The sequence below is a fragment of the Vanessa cardui genome, chromosome 19 (assembly GCF_905220365.1).
Source record: "Vanessa cardui chromosome 19, ilVanCard2.1, whole genome shotgun sequence".
Lineage (NCBI taxonomy): Eukaryota > Metazoa > Arthropoda > Insecta > Lepidoptera > Nymphalidae > Vanessa > Vanessa cardui.
The window spans coordinates 6,115,671-6,134,373 of record NC_061141.1 but is presented as its reverse complement, the minus strand read 5'-3'; positions in this window follow the sequence as shown (position 1 = coordinate 6,134,373).

Here is an 18,703-nt window from a genome sequence, read left to right as displayed (position 1 = left end):
AACAAGACCTATTCTTTATTTAATTTTATTTAACAAAAACAAGAGTGATACAAAACAACTACCAATTTCTAATTCGAATCAGGTCACCAACTACGAGTAATGTAGTACTTAATTCTGGTTATTTGTGCGTTACAAAGAACTTCAATATTTAAACATGAGCTATTTAATCAAAAACAAATAAAAGGAAGAACGAAACGTGGCCGACGTTTTATAGAAATTGAACATTAGCGTCCCGTAGGAGGTTGAATTGTTACACGATATTATTCACCTTAATAGTAAATAGAATTTACAATTTTGATACTGTATAGAAGTAGTTTTGTATAATGTGTTAATAAATATAAATTTTCTGGATAGCATAATAGGATACATTATTTATATGAGTTGTCGCTAGAGGTTTCGATCGCGTTTAACGGGGTTGGTTGTCAAGAGTTAGGCAAAAAGAAGCGTCTTTCAGTTTAAATTTTCTTGATACCAATTTTTATCAAATTGGTTTCAATGGTTTCGTAGTGAAAGAGGGACAGACCGACAAATAGTCAAACAGAGTAACTTTCACGTTTTTTAAGTATATATATTAGTATTTAAGTATCGATTATATTTTAAACTAAACTGTTTCTACCTGCGAGTTTCCTTGAATAATATGTGTTAATGCTTTTACTGCAATGGGAGAGAAAACCTTGTAAACTGTATCAAAACTACACCTGCTGTGTTTATAACACATTTTGTTTGGTCTTTGATAAATTAAGATAAAATGAATTATAGAATTACCAAATTATAGCAATAAAATTTATTCATTAAAATGAATATTGGAACATTAACTATCCTAATCCTGTACAGGTTTAGGTGGATCTATTATTTAATAATAATAATGCTCTCACGTAATTCACTCTTTATTCGATAACAATTGTCATTTTTTTGTTTGGAAAGTACACCGGCTCCAAACTATAACTACGTTATGTAATCGTAAATCGACTTTTAAGTAGTCTAATATTTTTCATTTCAAATAAAACTAGCTATAACGGATTTGAATCGCGTATATTAATTATTTTTAACATCCCGACGTTTCGAGCACTTTACAGCGTTCGTGGTCACGGGTAGACTGGTTTTTCATTTCATTTTACCTGGAGGAATAGGAGAAATCTAAAAATATGTTAAATATGCAATTATTTTTATTAAATTTTAGGGCACATTTATTTGTTTTAAAATATTGTTTTGTTTGAAGTCGGTTTTTCTTTTAGTTAAAATTTTATTTTTTGTACTACAATTTATTAATAATCGTTAAAATCAATTTTGCTAGACAAGTCGAATAGTTGTAATATTAAGTTGTGCATTCTTGACGACGTCCGTGGTCGAGTAGTGTGTACACCGGTTTCCGGCACGCTACTCCGAGGACCCGGGTTCGATTCCCGAACGAGTTTAGTAGTTTTCTATATCGTCTGGGTGTTTGTGGTACCGTCGTTACTTCTGATTTTCCATAAACTGCTTTCAGGTGCTTTCTAATAGAAGAAAAAAATTACATATTAATGTCCTGTAAAAGACTTCAACGAACGTCTAAGATAAGTTTATTTAATTACACGAAAATATTATATAATTGTACATGCCATTTATAGGTTTTGTCGATCAATTATGAAATTATATTTTACGTATGTGTTGATTACCGTCTGATGCTCAATATATTGTACATATTCAAGTTACATAAATGTATTTAATAATAATAATAATAGTCATTATTATTGTTATTACTGTGTAAGTATTGTAATTATCGCGTGGTTAAGATATATTTTTTTTATTAAAAAATAACAAAATCAGTAGGACTTAGGTCCTAATTATTTTAAAAATTACAGTCAACCTTTTTAATTTTCTAGTATTTAAATAATTTAAAGTTTTAATTATTTGATTTTATTTTCCAATTAAATCATTATAATTAATTGTATATATCAGTTTTCTCATTGATGTCAGGTGATATGCCATCAGAATAAAGAATGTATCGCCTCACATGGAATCAAACTGACCTTAAATCCAAACGGCGCCACGCGCTACATTTAGTTGCTACGCGGCTACGGAATGAGTCATTTTTAAAGTCTCGATTTTTATACTTACTTTTGGAGATTGGAACTTTAATGTACAGTTACGAACCGAAGTGTACCGAAATTGTATCGATACATTTATTACTATTTCTGTATTCCTAATATATATATCTCAATTTTTTAAATGATTTCCAATGGGGTTAATTGCTATGGAAATCCATTAATTTCCAGCAATATTATAAAATAACATAATATAAAAAATAAATCAAGCATTGCATTAAAATGAATATATTGCTATTGTATTAAATTCATTGAATATAAATATATTTATTGTACAGTCAGGGTAAGAAAAGGTTCGTCACCTTAAGATCTATTTTCGTGTGCTCAGTATGGGCAATAATCTGCTTTACCGATCGAGAATGACATATTGACATTTGTAATTATAAGTCACATCTGGCAAAGAGTACTATGTAAATTAAATTTTATATGCAGTTGTCAGTTTAGTGTTTTAATTTCAAAAGGTACTAAGAGTTGACGACTTGATAAATTTTAAAACTGACGAATGTTTTCTTACTCTGAATGTACATCATAGCTAAAATATAGAAATCTGGGGTAAGGGCGGCAATGTTCATCTCTTCCAGATAACCTAAACACGAGAGTGATTTTCAAAATCCTAATTTGTTTAGGCGGTGACACTAATACTTATACTAAAACGTACCTATAAACACATATTATGATACTGAAATGTTACAATACAAGGATTATGTTAACAATTTAATATTTTATTAATATTTTGATTATATGAACAATGATAGGATTTTATTTTTGAAATCAAAGTAATGGTACAACAAAATATATGTAGCATTGTGAAAAACTTTATTGTATGCTTTGAATTACTGTAGTCTACAAGAGGCAGCTCCGGTTAATTCTTAAATAATAATATATTGGTGTTGAAATATGTTCTTTATTGTGTGTGTTAAGACTTTTTTGAATGTGTGTCGTTTTTACACATCTAACTTTGTAGTAGTAGACGAAACAAGGGAGCCTCATAGAAGTAATTTATCTCAACCTCATAACGCTGTGTCTCCTAGTTCTATGTTCTATATCTATGTTTTTATCATAATTTATGTTACTATATAATAAATCAAGATTATATGTTTACTGTCCCATGTCTCATATTTTTCTTATTATATATTATTAGATTCACGTGTGTATTCTTGGCAAATTTTAGTTTTATTGTTTGTTTTAATATATGTTTTAGTAAAAACTTTTAACTTACTATATACTTACTGTTTTATTGGTGCTACAGTTTTGTGAAAATCCGTCTGGCTAGGTACCAACCACTTATTGAAATATATTCCACTGCCTAGCTGCAATGTTAGTATATTGGTTAGCCAAGTCAGTGTTACGACAGTGACAGAGACTAGAGTTATTACATTTTAATTCCAAGGATGGTGGAGAGGATGTAAGGAACAGATAATAAATCTTGTAGTAGTGATGTTTTTAGTAAATGACAGCTTACCAGTAGACGGACTTTGCCCAAAATGCCAGACTATCTAACTATTTCAAACTAAAAAAATATAAAATGAAACTATTCATCGCAGATTCTTGCATGGTTGTTTGTTATTACAAAATTATAATTATATTTTTTGAATACTTTAATATTAATGTGTATAGGAAGACGGGAATATGGGCTAGAATATCTGATGAGTAGGTAACCTAACCAGGCGGGCTTACAGAATTCACCACCAGATAATACATTATGTGTTTTTAATTTTAAATATAAAAACTTGACGTATTCATTGAACTTTGAAGATTGAGTGGCATCGTGCTTATGTTCATGGATTTTATTTTTAATTAAAATTTCTCTATTTATTAGATGGTATTTAATAATTACAACTTAAACGTTGCCTGATTGTGTTAATGTTAATTTACTTATAAGTTAAATATTTTAACTTTATTAACCTTATTATTATTCTTAAATGTTTACTAACTTTAATACATGTTGAAGAGAGGTGATATAAGTTCGACGTGTCTGTCTGTCTGTACGTATTTAAAAAAAAAAACTTCGCGTTGAGGGACCACTCTAAAACTAAATTACTAACTATTAAACAAAATTAAAAATTACTAATCTTCAATTCAATTCAATTCACTTGCGTTTTTTTTTTTAATATTAATACATACATACTTAGATTATGTTTTTTGTGTCGGTGGTTTTTAAAATTTTTAATTTATTTTTTTATAAATATATTTATTGGATATAAATACATACATATGAAAATATCGCCAAAGTCGTTTGAGATGTTGTACGGTAGAGTCAGCCTTGTAATGATGATAGTTTTAGAAAAATCAATGTAAATTTAAACCATTCTTGCTTATCAAATGTTACATATTATTTCTCTAAGAGTTAATGTTCCATGTGACCGTTATACGTAAAGTTTATGCATATTGCATATGCAACAGACCAACGAAGGTCTTCCATTAAAAGTAGTCAACAATGTTACTGTAACGAGTTTAATATATGCTCTGTTTAATTACAAAAGTTAAACTAGTGTTGCCACAAAAAAATAAAAGATGTTTATTTTTGTTTACAAACAAGATAATCATTATTGCGACATTTAAAAAGATTCATTCGTTTATACAACTTCGTAAAGATATAATATGCATAATTAATATATGCCTTAAAATGTGTCCTTATTTTAATATTAAGGAAGACTTTTAAAAAATGAGATGTCAAACAAAAATAATTATTTTCATGAACTTTTCAGTAAGTAACTGTTATAATTTTTATTTTTTTTAGATTTGTTGTAGAGACTGAGAAATTTATTTTAAAAATACATATATGTAAAACTATTTTTACAAAACTACGAGTATATATATTGTCATTCCTTCTTCTGTCTTCTGGGTGGCATTACAGCAGTCTGGACTTAAATCACCGCTGCTATGAACAAAGACGCGTAGCTCACTTGAAACCTCCGGCGTAGATTTCAAAGCTTTTGCTCTTAATCCCACTACCTGATGTTACATGACGCACTGTGTAGCCAATATTTCTCTTCTCATTTGTATATATTTAAAAATTTCTTCAGACCTTTATATTGTAATATATGCTGCACAGCATAGTGGTTTTATTAATACGATATTAAGACTGCTACAAACAAAGCTGCTATTACAAATACATCACGATCTCATATTTTATATTGTTAGTTCTTCCCTTCGGCTTCGCCTATATCTTTCCACGGTACCTAAACTCGCGACACAAAATTACCCACATTAAATTAATCGATTTTATATTTTATTCAATCACTATTCTTTCTTAATGTTTCATACGTTCAACACATTAAAGTGCTTGTTTATTTTTAACAAATAATTAAATTAAAATATTTAGTGAAACACCAGACATCACTAAACTGTTCCTTTCGTTCTTATCGGGTAAATTATTGTTATATGTGACTATATAAACACGTTACTTATCAAAAGGCTGTCTGATCTAAAACACTTGAAGTAAAATTTAAGATTTTATAAAAAATCATAAATTGTGGTTTTAGTTTTTACTTTAAAAACGTTATAAGTGCCAAAAAAGCACTTAAAAGTTTTTTTAATGTTCAAAACATTTTTCAAATTATATTAAAAGCTGTTGTTGCTTTTATGCAATTGTGCGTTTTGGCACATTTATAAAAGTGGGTCAAGCTTTAAAGTTATAACGAATTGTCAGTGATATAAAACAGATATTAAATCTCGCTCTAAAATATGGATTGATTGAGATTTTAATGTATTTGTATGGATGCGTATTGGATGAAGAAATATGTCGTACTATTTCAGAGTAGAATGATGATGAGGACTCGTTGAGCAATTTTGGTCACGACGGCTAATCTTAAGGGAAGAAGACTACTACGATGGATACCTATATAGTGCTTGTATCCGTGTGCAAACAGAAATACACTGTCTATTTCCTTACTTTTATAATTCGATATCCCCGTAATACCAACTGGGTTACATTCAACCAACAGGCTATCCGAGCAGGTAGTCTACACTTTCAAAATCAGTACTGTTACTACGAATATGTTGAGAGAAGAATTCGATGACTTTTTTTTGGCCCGACGGAACTCATGACCATATAGTCATATATACCCATTGATGTTGTTAGTTTAAGTCAGTCAATAAGAGAATAGATTGTGTGCAAATTATTTCAGTGCATCCATCAAGACCGTTCGCTCTATCAACAACAACAACAACAGTCTGCAAATTCCCACGGCTGGGCTAAAGGCCTCCTCTCCCTTTGAGGAGAAGGTTTGGAACATATTCCACTACGCTGTTCCAATGCGGATTGGTGGAATACACATGTGGCAGAATTTCTATGAAATTTGTCACATGCAGGTTTTCTCACGATGTTTTCCTTCACCGCTGAGCACGAGATGAATTATAAAGACAAATTAAGCACATGAATCAGTGGTGCTTGCCTGGGTTGGAACCCGCAATCATCGGTTAAGATGCACGCGTTCTAACCACTGGGCCACCTCGACTTCGCTTCGCTTCGCTCTATCAGCTCCTCTATAAAGAATGACAGACAGCTGGTTGTAAAACTCTGGTAAACCTTTATACAAAAATCTTGCAAATATCCCTAAATAAATTAGACAAGGTGAAGTAGATGAAGATGATATTATAATTAAGAGCATTTCCAACGTAAAACTGTGTGCGTAAAATGATAACCTATCTACGCCATAGTATCATTTTTAGGTATTGTGATTTATGAAAAAAAATAAATATTCAATGCCTTCGATGTTGAATAAAGATATTCAATTTCTCATCGAATTGGGCTAAATTTGTATTTACTTGTTTGTCTACTAGTTTGTCTCTCGCTCAACGCCGAAGGAAACCACACGAGGAAATCGGACGGAATAGTCCCACGGATATCCGCCAATCAGCAGTCGTACGTGTTCGTGTAAATGATGTCGCCTAAATAGGAAGCCTCCAGTTCGGATCGTACATCTGTTTAGTGCGGTTGTGTTATTGCGGAGCGTTATTGACGTACTAATTGTTTACTAAGAATCAAGGGCCGTCGCGGCGTTATCTACACGTGCGCAGCCGCTGGCGGCTCCCGGCCGTATGGTGCAGTATAATGGAGTTGAATAATAATATTCTAGTTACGGAGAATGTAAACAACTTTGTTGAAGAGTGCACTATTAGAAACGATAATATTATGGATGCGGAATTATTGCATTCCGATGCTGAATTAACATGTATGGGTGATGAGGATAGTAGAAGGGCAAATAAGCGTTTGCGGTCGTCAGACTCAACAAATGAATGGACAACCGTTGATAGGCAAGCAAAAAGAGTACAGACTAGAAAAACAAGATCTCAGACTAATCTTCAAGATGATATTATAGAAATTTGTATATATTCCAAAGAAATATTACCTAAACAATTTCAGATGGCTAAGTTATTGAAAAAAGAAAATATAATGAATATCACTCGAGTTAAATACATTAACCCTTACAAGGTTCTAATTCAATTTAGTAAGGAAGACAGCGCGAATAAACTTATTGATTGCACGACCTTTTTAGAAAGTGGGTGGAGAATTCAAAAGACATATGAAGTAGGATTATCATATGGTATCATTAGGAATGTGGAAATTGAGTTGTCAGAAGATGAGATTAAACAGAATATAAAGACTGAAAATGAGTTAGTATCAGTTAAAAGGCTTATGCGGAGAAATGATAGTGGGACGGGCTGGATTGATAGTGAAACAGTTCGTTTAGGATTTAAAGGTACATTTCTTCCTCAGCACGTATATGTGTATGACATAAGAGTTAAGATAGAACCCTATAAATTTTTTGTTACTCAATGTTCTAAGTGTTGGCGATTTGGTCATAGTAAAAAGATATGTCCAAGTAAGAAATTAGTATGTCCGAAATGTGGTGACAATCATGACAATTGTGAAGCTACAACTTTTAAATGTATTAATTGTTCAGGCCAACATTTAGCTTTGAGTAAATTATGTCCTGTATATAAAAAAGAAAATAAAATTAGAGAAATTATGTCAGAATTTAATGTCACGTATAAGAAAGCCCTAACAATGTATGTGCCTCCCACTCCACCAGTGCATAAAGTCATTCATCATAAAAGTCCTCTACGAAAATTCAATCTGTCTCCTGCTATTTCGACTGACTCCTTAGCACCAAGAAGCTATGCTGAATGCTTAAAAGTAGGTAATGCCGAATCAACAAAGCCGAGTAATATCTTTAGGAAATCTACGAAAACCAAAAATAAAAAAAACTACAGTAGAGAAAAGGTTAATGATTTTAAGGACATGGATAGTGAATCGAGTACAGAACATTATCCTCGAGAGAATGAAAAAAACAAAACAGAAGACGTAACCAAACCAAAAATAACATGTTCTGAATTAATTGAAAGGATTGCTGATATTATTTTTATTAAGAAGTATTCGGGAAGAAAGAAGATACAACTAATTTTAACATTAATATTTGAATGGTTTGTAATTATGTTCGGAGGCAAATTATTGAGTTTATCTTTTGTAAAGAACCTACTTTTTAGTAATACAGATGGCTAGTGAAGTTAGAATACAGAGGCTTAACATAATGCAGTGGAATGCGCAAAGCATCAAGAACAAATTGGCAGCAATTAAACAGTTTTTGTATTTAGAGAAAATTCATATTGCTATTGTTTGCGAAACCTGGTTAGACAGTAATACAAATTTAAGAATAAGCGGATATAATATCTTTCGAAAAGATAGGGACGATGGTTACGGAGGTATCGCTATTTTTACGCATAATTCAGTAAAAGCTAACGCAGTACCAATACTAAATTTCACTAATACGGCCATTGAGTTACTACATTTACAAGTCTATAACTGCTGTGACGTAAAAGATATAATTGCAGTTTATTGTCCTCCCTCTGTCAGAACAAATCAGAGGGACTGGGAGTTTTTATTTTCATTAGCTAATAAGAATTGTCTTATACTAGGTGATTTCAATGGTCACCACTCGAATTGGTCTAACAGGACGGATATGCGAGGTACTCAAATTTGCGATGCTCTGTTTGATAGTCATTTGGTCACATTGAACAATAAAATGTCGACCCGTTTAAAACTAGTAAATGGCGTATTACAGGAATCTTCCCCAGACTTATCGATAGTTTCTACGGATGTTTCAATGAAATTTGATTGGAATGTTTGTAATGAGACATTGGGAAGCGATCACCTTATTCTGAAAATGTCTATTGGTTTTAATCCATTGTGTAAGCCTATCATACGAAGAAATTTTAAAAAAGCCGATTGGACTAATTACAAGAACTACTTAGCTGAAATTTTTTCTGATTGTATTCTACCCGAAAATCCTCAGCATGCATACGATCTCTTTATCGCTTGTTTGAATGATGCGGCTGATAAATTTATACCGATGTATAAAATTAATCAAAATCCTAATAATAAATTTACTCTTAAACGCTATTGGAGTGCGGATCTGTCAAAAGTAGTTGCTGAACGTCGTTTAGCTCTCTCGAAATTTCGAAAAAACCCAATTCCAGTTAATTTAGATTTATTGCAGGACAAAATAAGGGAATCTCAGAGGTTAATGCGGAGGGCTGAATGTAGATCTTGGCATACTAACTGTTCATCACTAAACGAAGTTTCAACCTCTAAAGAAATGTGGGATCGTATGCGTTGGTTCAAGGGCTATAAAAGTCAAAAATCACATGTAACTGTAGATTCTGCTAACAAATTTCTCAAAAGTTTTACCCCCGATTATGTTCCTAGGCCGGCACCCATATTTGAAATAAATAACAATCAATTGGAGTGTCCGATCTCAATACAAGAAATATTATATGTCATGAAGTCCAAAAATACAGCTCCAGGGTGTGATGGCATATCTTATTCTATGATAAAGAATATGCCTAGGAAGGGTTTTCTAATTCTATTACAATTATATAATATGTTTTTATCGCTAAACGTTGTTCCTCATCAATGGCGCAATATAGCTATTGTCCCAATACCAAAACCAGGACGAGATTCGAATTTAGATTCATCCCTAAGACCAATTTCTTTAATATCATGTTTGTGTAAAACATTTCACTCTATTTTAAATAAAAGATTGGAATGGTATTTTGAACACAATAAATTATTTTCTGAGTCAACAATTGGATTTCGAAAGACTAGGTCATGCCACGATAATCTTTGTCAATTAGTTTCTAATGTACAAATTGCTTTTTCTAAAAACGAATCAACTATTGCTTGTTTTATAGACCTAACTAATGCGTATAATAATGTCGATATTTATAGTCTCTTAAAACTTCTTCATGATTTTGGTGTTGGAAGTAAAATTTGCAATTACTTGTGGAACTTTTTTAGTGAACGTCGGCTTAAAATTCAAACAAGTGATTGGGAAGTCTCTAGAACTACTTCTTTGGGTTTAGCACAGGGGGACCCTTTGTCACCCCTATTGTTCAATGTGGCAACAATCAATATTTGTCATCAAATTCAAAATGTTAGTATCTCTCAATTTGCTGATGATTTTGTCCTTTATTATTCAAATTCAAACTTAGTTTTTGCTCAGAATTTGTTACAAACAGCATTAGACTTATTTAAAGAATTAGTTAATAGAATTGGTCTTGATATTTCCCCAACTAAAAGTAAAATTTGTTTATTTTCTAAAGGTAAAAGACATGATGTAATAGTTCTCAAAATAGATAATTATAATTTAGAAGTTGTCGAAAATATTAAATATCTCGGGATGTGGCTGAATCGCTCTTTACGATGGACTAAACATATAACGGAAACGACACAAAAGGTTTTACAGTTTCTTAATATATTTAAAGTATTAACAGGATCCAATTGGGGTGTTCATCCTAAACATCTGAGACGTCTGTATATAGCCTTGATTCGAAGCAGGTTAGACTATAGTAGCTTTTTGTATGATAATGCCGCAAAATGTCATCTTAAAAAACTTGATTTAATTCAAAATCGCTCAATGAGAATAATAGGAAACTTTATAAAAACTACTCCTATCCACGTTATGGAGAGTGAATTAAATCTACAACCATTATGCATACGTAGACGTTTCTTAGCAGGGAAATTTTGGCTTAAGTCGAAAGCTCTTAATAACAATTATAATATAAAATTATTAAATGAGTTGTCTCATCTTTGCGAAACTCAACGATATTGGGCAAATAAACGTAAACCGCTTTTAGTTTTGATTCATCAAGAATTAAATTCCTTTCCTATACATCGTAGTAATTTACTTGATATGTTCTCTCTGCAGACGTGGATAAGTAATGTGAATGTTACAAAATTTATTAAAAGCGATATTTCGACAGTTCACGAGGCTAAAAATACATACAGCACACAACAATTAAAATCTTTGGTAGAACATTTTATGAGAAACACCTATAACAATTGTTATGAAATTTTTACTGATGGCTCCAAGGAAAATAATGAGTCGGGAGCTGCGTTTTATGATGTACAGAATAATTGTAATATGAAAATTAAAATAGATCAAAATATTTGCATAATGGTTGTAGAATTTGTGGCTATCTTAGAAGCTTTAGCATATATTGATACTATTGACAGTAATGAATTTGTAGTATTCACCGATTCAAAAAGTGCCCTGCAACATTTGGCTCGATGTACCTCGACTTATCGAGGCACACCGATAGCTTATAATATTTTAAACCAATTGTTAAAACTAAATTCAGGTGGAAAAACTGTATATTTACAATGGATTCCATCACATGTTGGTGTTAGGGGCAATGAAACGGTTGATTACTTGGCTAAACAAGCTTGCTTCGAAGGTGAACACATATCTATAACGCCATTTTTTACGGATCTTATTTGGCATATAAAAGTTAAATGTAATTCTATGTGGACTGAGTATTTTGACAAGCGATCTAAGGAGAAGGGTATTTGGTACAAGACGATACAGCCTCATCCACTAAAGATATGCTGGTTTGACAACCATAAACTTAGTCGCAGAGATGTAATAACGGCTCTAAGACTTCGCGCCGGGCACATCCCAACTAATAAATTTGCCTTTCTTATAAAGAAATCGGAAACTCAGAATTGCATCCCCTGCGGAGTAGTAGAGGATATTTACCACGTTTTGTTGGAATGTGTTCGGAACGAGAGTCTTAGGATGACTATAGCTACTCAATTTAATATTAAGGATTTCAATATAATTGATTGTATGACTTTTTTGGCATTTCCTTTAAGTGTTGAAGCTAAAGCATTGTATAAGTTAGCTAACAAGTATTTTAGGTTAAGGAAATAAATATGTAAAGTTAAATAACAGAGCGACATAGTCACACATGGTGACAAAGCTCTTTAAATAAAGAGAGAAAAAAAAAAAAAAAAAAATAGGAAGCCTCAATGTTTAGATTTTAAGAAAATTAATTAAATATCTATATAACTACATATTACAAAATTGGAGTGTCTGTTTGTAATATTAAAATAGCCCTTTTTTATTCAATGCATATGTTTACACGGTACATATACCAAAATAACATTTTTTACAATTTTTGGCTGTCTGTCTGTTACGGCTAATCTCTGGAACGGCTGGATCGACGTTGACAGGACCTTCACTGGCCGATAACTGATATAATAAGGAATATTTTTTTTTTATTAAATTCTGACGCGGGCACAGCTAGTTACATATATATTTTTAAATGAACCCCAAACTTTAACAATATTTGATCAAATTGGTTAATAATAATTATTATGTGTTTTATTAATAAATTAGTTATAAGCGTTGTTATATTAACTTTATATGTATATTCTCTGACAAAACATCTTATACCAAATCCAATAGACTATAAAATAAACCAATTTATTATATTAGTTATATTTCCATGAATTCATAACTCTTTTATTTTATATTTTATTGTCATAGATACATACAATTGATATATTTTCGTTTAATATCAGAATTGAAGAAGTGACGCAACGTCTACTACGCTACGCAATTATAAGAAATTAAGACACTTTCACACTGAAATGGAATACAGCACGGATTGTAATAAAATGTGCTTTTGGGGGTATCTTTTTGGGACTATTAGAAAAGTATTTTAAAGGGTATCATTAGTTTTATAATACTTATGTTATGATTAATGCTATGAAGCAGTATTGTAGTGGGAGCTAAGAGATATATATTATGTATTGAACACCAGACACAGTAAAATAAATCATCAACGTTCAAGAATAACTTCAACACAATGACAAAATTATTAAAAACGCCATGTGTATTAAAACAGCAGCAAAAAATAAGTTCGAATAATATTATATAAGACCATATACAATAGAAAGGGATAGAGAGAAAGAGAAGGAGTGGTGAGTCATCTGGAGGGAGCATAACGGTTTTTTCTTACGTGACAATTCCTACCAGTTCACTCTTCTGTAAGCAACAACATTTTTTATAGATCTAGTTAAATTAAAAAAAAATTGTAAATACACGATATGTACAGTCGAGGTAAGAAAATGTTCGTCAGTTTTTAAATACATTCCTTTACATATTATGTCAAGTGTATGAATGTAAATGTATACGACTCAAGTCAAGTGGATTTGATTCCTGATTATTATAACAACATTATTTGCATAAGTTTAAGATGTGAGTAATTTGCCACGTGTAATTTATATACTGCCACGTAATTTATATACGTCACATTAAAATAAGCTGTTAATAGCTTATTCTTGATAGAAATATAAATTTTATCTCAGCAGATCACTCATATATTATTGCAGAATAAATTATTCTTGTAACTGGCGTAACAAAGCATATACATGTATTTATCTGCAAGCATCAAGCATCAATAATATTAAAGTGTAATTAAAAACGAGAAGTAGAAATATATTTCCTATTTATATATGATCAACAATTATATTTTTATTTATATTTTAAAATTTTCACCTGTCTGTCGCAGCGTTTTGCGATCAGTGTGAAACATCTTTAGCCAAAGTTGAGTCAAAAGCGTGGGAGTTTCATTCATGTCAAACTACGTTTTGGAATGATTCCAGCTTCTTAGTTTTACAAGTGTATTAATAATAATGTATGTATCTGCACTAGTAAATGACCGTGGATTTTCTCTCGATATTTGATTTGAAAATATTGATAATATCTACACAAAATGAATCAAAATTTACTTATCGAGAGCGAATAACAACTACAGTTCCTACATGCCTTTATAAGGGAAAGGGGTTATCTGCAAGCCCCTTGATGATGCAGATGTCCATGGGTGGTGGTAGTAACTTTCCATCAGATAAGCCTCTTTCCTGTTTGCCACCTATATAATAAAAAAAGTTTAGTCACATACATATATATGTACATATGTATAAATATACTCTAAGTATATGATTTGTAGTAATTTTGTAGACAAATTTCTCAAGTTTGATATATATGGATTATGATACGCATCTATGTTTTATGACAACAATGAAAATAATAATAAAACTCCGAAAAGTATTATGCTATTAAAAAAAGTAGACATTGCGTCAAGTGTGAGTCAACAACGCAGAGAATTGAGTGGGATGATGTCTCAGATAAAATCTTCTAATGGTAGCACTTCACTTGGTATATTGTATTCGATTATTTACATTAACTTGTCTGGCAAAGGCCATTGGCCAGTATTCCAAATTTGAACGTAATCGCTATTAAAAGTTAGAGAAAAATACATAAAATAAATTTAAATTGTTCCAAATAGGTTTTATTGACAACTCTAGCTTGTCAAATAGGTAATAAATAAAAGAAAAGGTTGTAGTAAAATATAGAACTGCTTAGACATTTTAGAGAAAGTCGAATATGAAAATTTGTTACAGGAATATGTTTGATTAAGTTTGCTTCATTTTCAAAAAGTTCAATGAAAATAACAAATGTCTACTTTTGGGTTTTCAACATTGCACGTTCGTACTTCAGTTGCATTAAACTGCTATTGGGATATAATTGAAAGATTGATACATTCAAACAAACAGGCGTAATATAATGCAGGTAATATTTACAATTACAAGATAAATATATAAATATAAACGTAACAAAAAATTACTACAAATACAAAACAATTGTGTGACAGGCTGTCGAGAATTGTATTAGATAGTAAGATCAAGAAATATGAATCATGAAGCGATACTCCTGTGCAAACAACGTATGACAAATAAAGCGCCATTTTAAGTTGCCTGGTGAAGAAAAAAATTAATAGGTCTATTATAATTTTTAATAAGTCTCTTTCCCCGGGTTCATGCTCTTTTTACCTTTCGTTTTTAATAGAAAAAAATTAAACATTTTATTATTTTATATATTTATATTCTGTTTGAATATATACACCACACTTACACTGTATATGTACACCATACTTACACTGACGAAAAAATATTAATAGTCAGGAATGAAAAAGCAAATATACATAGTATATAATATATGCGTAGCATCAAGCCAAAAACTCTTTCAAAATGAATAATACTTGACTTTATAAAAAGTATTTTTTTAAATTTCATAAAAAATCGCATCCTTAATATTTTACGACCCCGATTTTTATTTCAAAATGTTATTTTTAGTTAATTATTGTTTCCTTGCTTGCGTAGATATACCTCGAGCCGGAATCAAAGTGTAACAACAGTGCGATGTAGATTAGTTATCATGGCGCCAGACGCTGGACACCCTCGTCGGTATTTTGAGCAGACTTTACGATTTCATCCGATGACGTTCTAGATTTAATAATACTTTATAATAAATTTTATAGCAATATACGTCATAATAGTCTTTTATACTGTATTATAAGCAAATTGACTACTTTAGTGCTTTAGCATATAATAATTAACGGTTAAAGTAAAAGAAGGCGGCAATATAAGACAGGAATCAATCTTCAAAATATATTTATTGTTACTATATTATCAGAGCACATTATTAATAATTAATCATCCAGAATTAAAAGAAAATGGTAACTGTTAACCATTGGGAAGTTAATGAAAATGTAGGTACTATTTATTTTCTTCAAATTAAAAGACGGACATACTTATTATGCATTATTTTGGTTTTTCTAACACTCCTCTAATCTACCGGAAGAAGAAGAAGAACCGGCGAAATAAACTCAGCAGGATATTTTTTACTGAAAATAATAATTAAATAAATACTTATCTATTTTATATAAAAAGATATCACATCTATTTTTTTATAATAAGTATGAAATAAACGACCGTGATATACATCAGTGTTGAGTTACATCTCGGGCTCCCATTAACTCGAGAACTACTATTTACAAAACTAATTATGCCTCTCGGCATGTAATTGCTTCGATGTTGTCTTTAAAGATTCACTTGAATATGAAACATCGTTAAAGGATAAAGGGTCTATGCTCACTGATTACAACAATAAATTGTGTATTTTTTAATCATATATTTAAAATAAATCAAAATGTATATGTTGATATAGAAATAAAGCTTAAATTGACAGCTATAACACATTGGCTGCGGCATCATTTTCATATTTTTTTCTATACTGTGGTACGGGGCGTTTAAGACCTCGTATGAGAACTTCATTTCTTTGGTGCGGGTTTGGTCAATAAGACCCCGTATTAAATTAAATGCGCTATACCATTCCGTTTTCAATATTAGCATAACATAAATATATTTATCACTTTCCTACAATATATTGCATAGACGTTACAGCCTTCGCAGAAATCTATGTTTTCTTGGCCGCTTTGCAAGGGGGACATACGAGGCGTATCAGACCTTGCTCCGCGATTTAACGGACGTTAAAGATTTATTAACAATTTCATACTATATGTGAATTTTATATGCAACCATATTTTTTCATTTTCCTGAACATCTGTCAAAATGCAACAATGATATTCTAATAAACAGATATCCATACTAAACAACAGAAAAAAGTGTGCCGCGCCGGGGACCGTTTATTTTAGTTTATTTTTACATTTCGTTAAAAGTAAAAAGGATAGCTTGATAAAAACAATAAGTATAAGGGATACTAGATGTTTTAATTACGCAAAACGTATTACTACGCAATTATGATGTATTATAACGTATTACTACGTAAAACGACTTAAGGCAAACGTCCCAATCAGGACGTTTTCTAGTCTTCACTTTTTGCGCGTTAATAACATATCTGTTTACTACAACATCATTGAAATCCGAGGACAATATACGAAATAGATTATAATCTCTTTGTTTGTAACACAGTTTTGTTTTTAGATAGTCATCTATGTATAGAAATTGTGTTAATACTTTCATTTTAATTGATTATATGTAATGTTTTCAATAATATCTATTTTATACGTGAACTGATAATTATTCTAGTATACAAATTACTTACAAACACGTCGAAATACAAAATGATTGAAAACACAGTAAATGTTATTTGACGAAACATAAACATTATTACAGTTTGCGTTAGTGAACATTAGTCCGAAGTTTATCAAGAATAGCGAATATTCATAGAATTTTAAACAGTTTTGTTTTTTAATTTTTTTTAGAATATGATCAGGCGAACGGACAATATGGCCTTTTGGTAGTAAGTGGTCACCATCACCCTTAAACATTGGCTCTGTATTAAAAATGAGAAGTAAGGAACAGTAAATTCCCTAAATTGACAATGTGCCACCAACCTTAGGACCAAGGATGTAACTTGTGCCAGTAGTGTGTACCACTGGCTAACATTCATTTGAAAAAAGAACAAAATATTTTCTTGATTCTGTTTACTTTACTTAATCAAAGTGTCTTTATTGGGTACTTCTACAGTTAACTAAGTAAGATATATATATAAAAGGCTATATTAAAATGTCCTAAAAATTCGTGTAGGTACACCGATTTTTTTTATTGAATAATAGTCTGTGGAACTTAAATGAAATAATATCTTTAAATATTATACCGACAAACTGACAGTAATCAATGTTCGGACTGCTAAAAAACACTTCAGCTCATTTCAGGGTTAGACACGCACTCAAACACACTCTGTCCTCAATTCAATCAAAATCAAAATAAGCTTTATTCAAGTGGCCTTTTACAAGCACTTTTGAATCGTCATTTAACAATTAAGTGAAGCTACCACCGGTTCGGAGAGCGGATTCTACCGAGAAGAACCGACAAGAAACTCAGTAGTTACTCTTTTTCAACATTTAAAAAATACAATCATATTAGTTAAATACAATTATATATGTATGTAATGTATCCTGCCTGGAAGTCAACAGGTATTCATTCGAAGCTTTTTTATCGTCTACAAAATCTTGTGTCAAATAATATGCATTTTTTACAAATGTATTTTTTATAAACGATTTGAATTTACGAAACGGTAAAGTTAAAAATCTGTATATAGTCATATTTTAAGGCTCATTAAAAACATGTTTTTATAAAAAAAAAACACTAAAAAAACACGCGTAGAATAACATTGAATATTATGAAAAAAAAACTATTGTATATTCAACGGATCAGTAGGGTCATAAACTTTGGAGTTTATCAGACGGTTTGAATTTATTGAAATTCACGTTAAAAATTACTGTTATATGGACACATGAAATAACAAAAGCGTGGTAACAGATGTTGCATTCTTGCAATTAAACAAATATATCTGTTAAAAACATTTGGTCATGGAACTGTTAATATGTATTGTTTTTCGTACACTTTTGAAATGCATATAAAATTTGACATATCACCAAAGAAATCCTAAAATTATAAACGA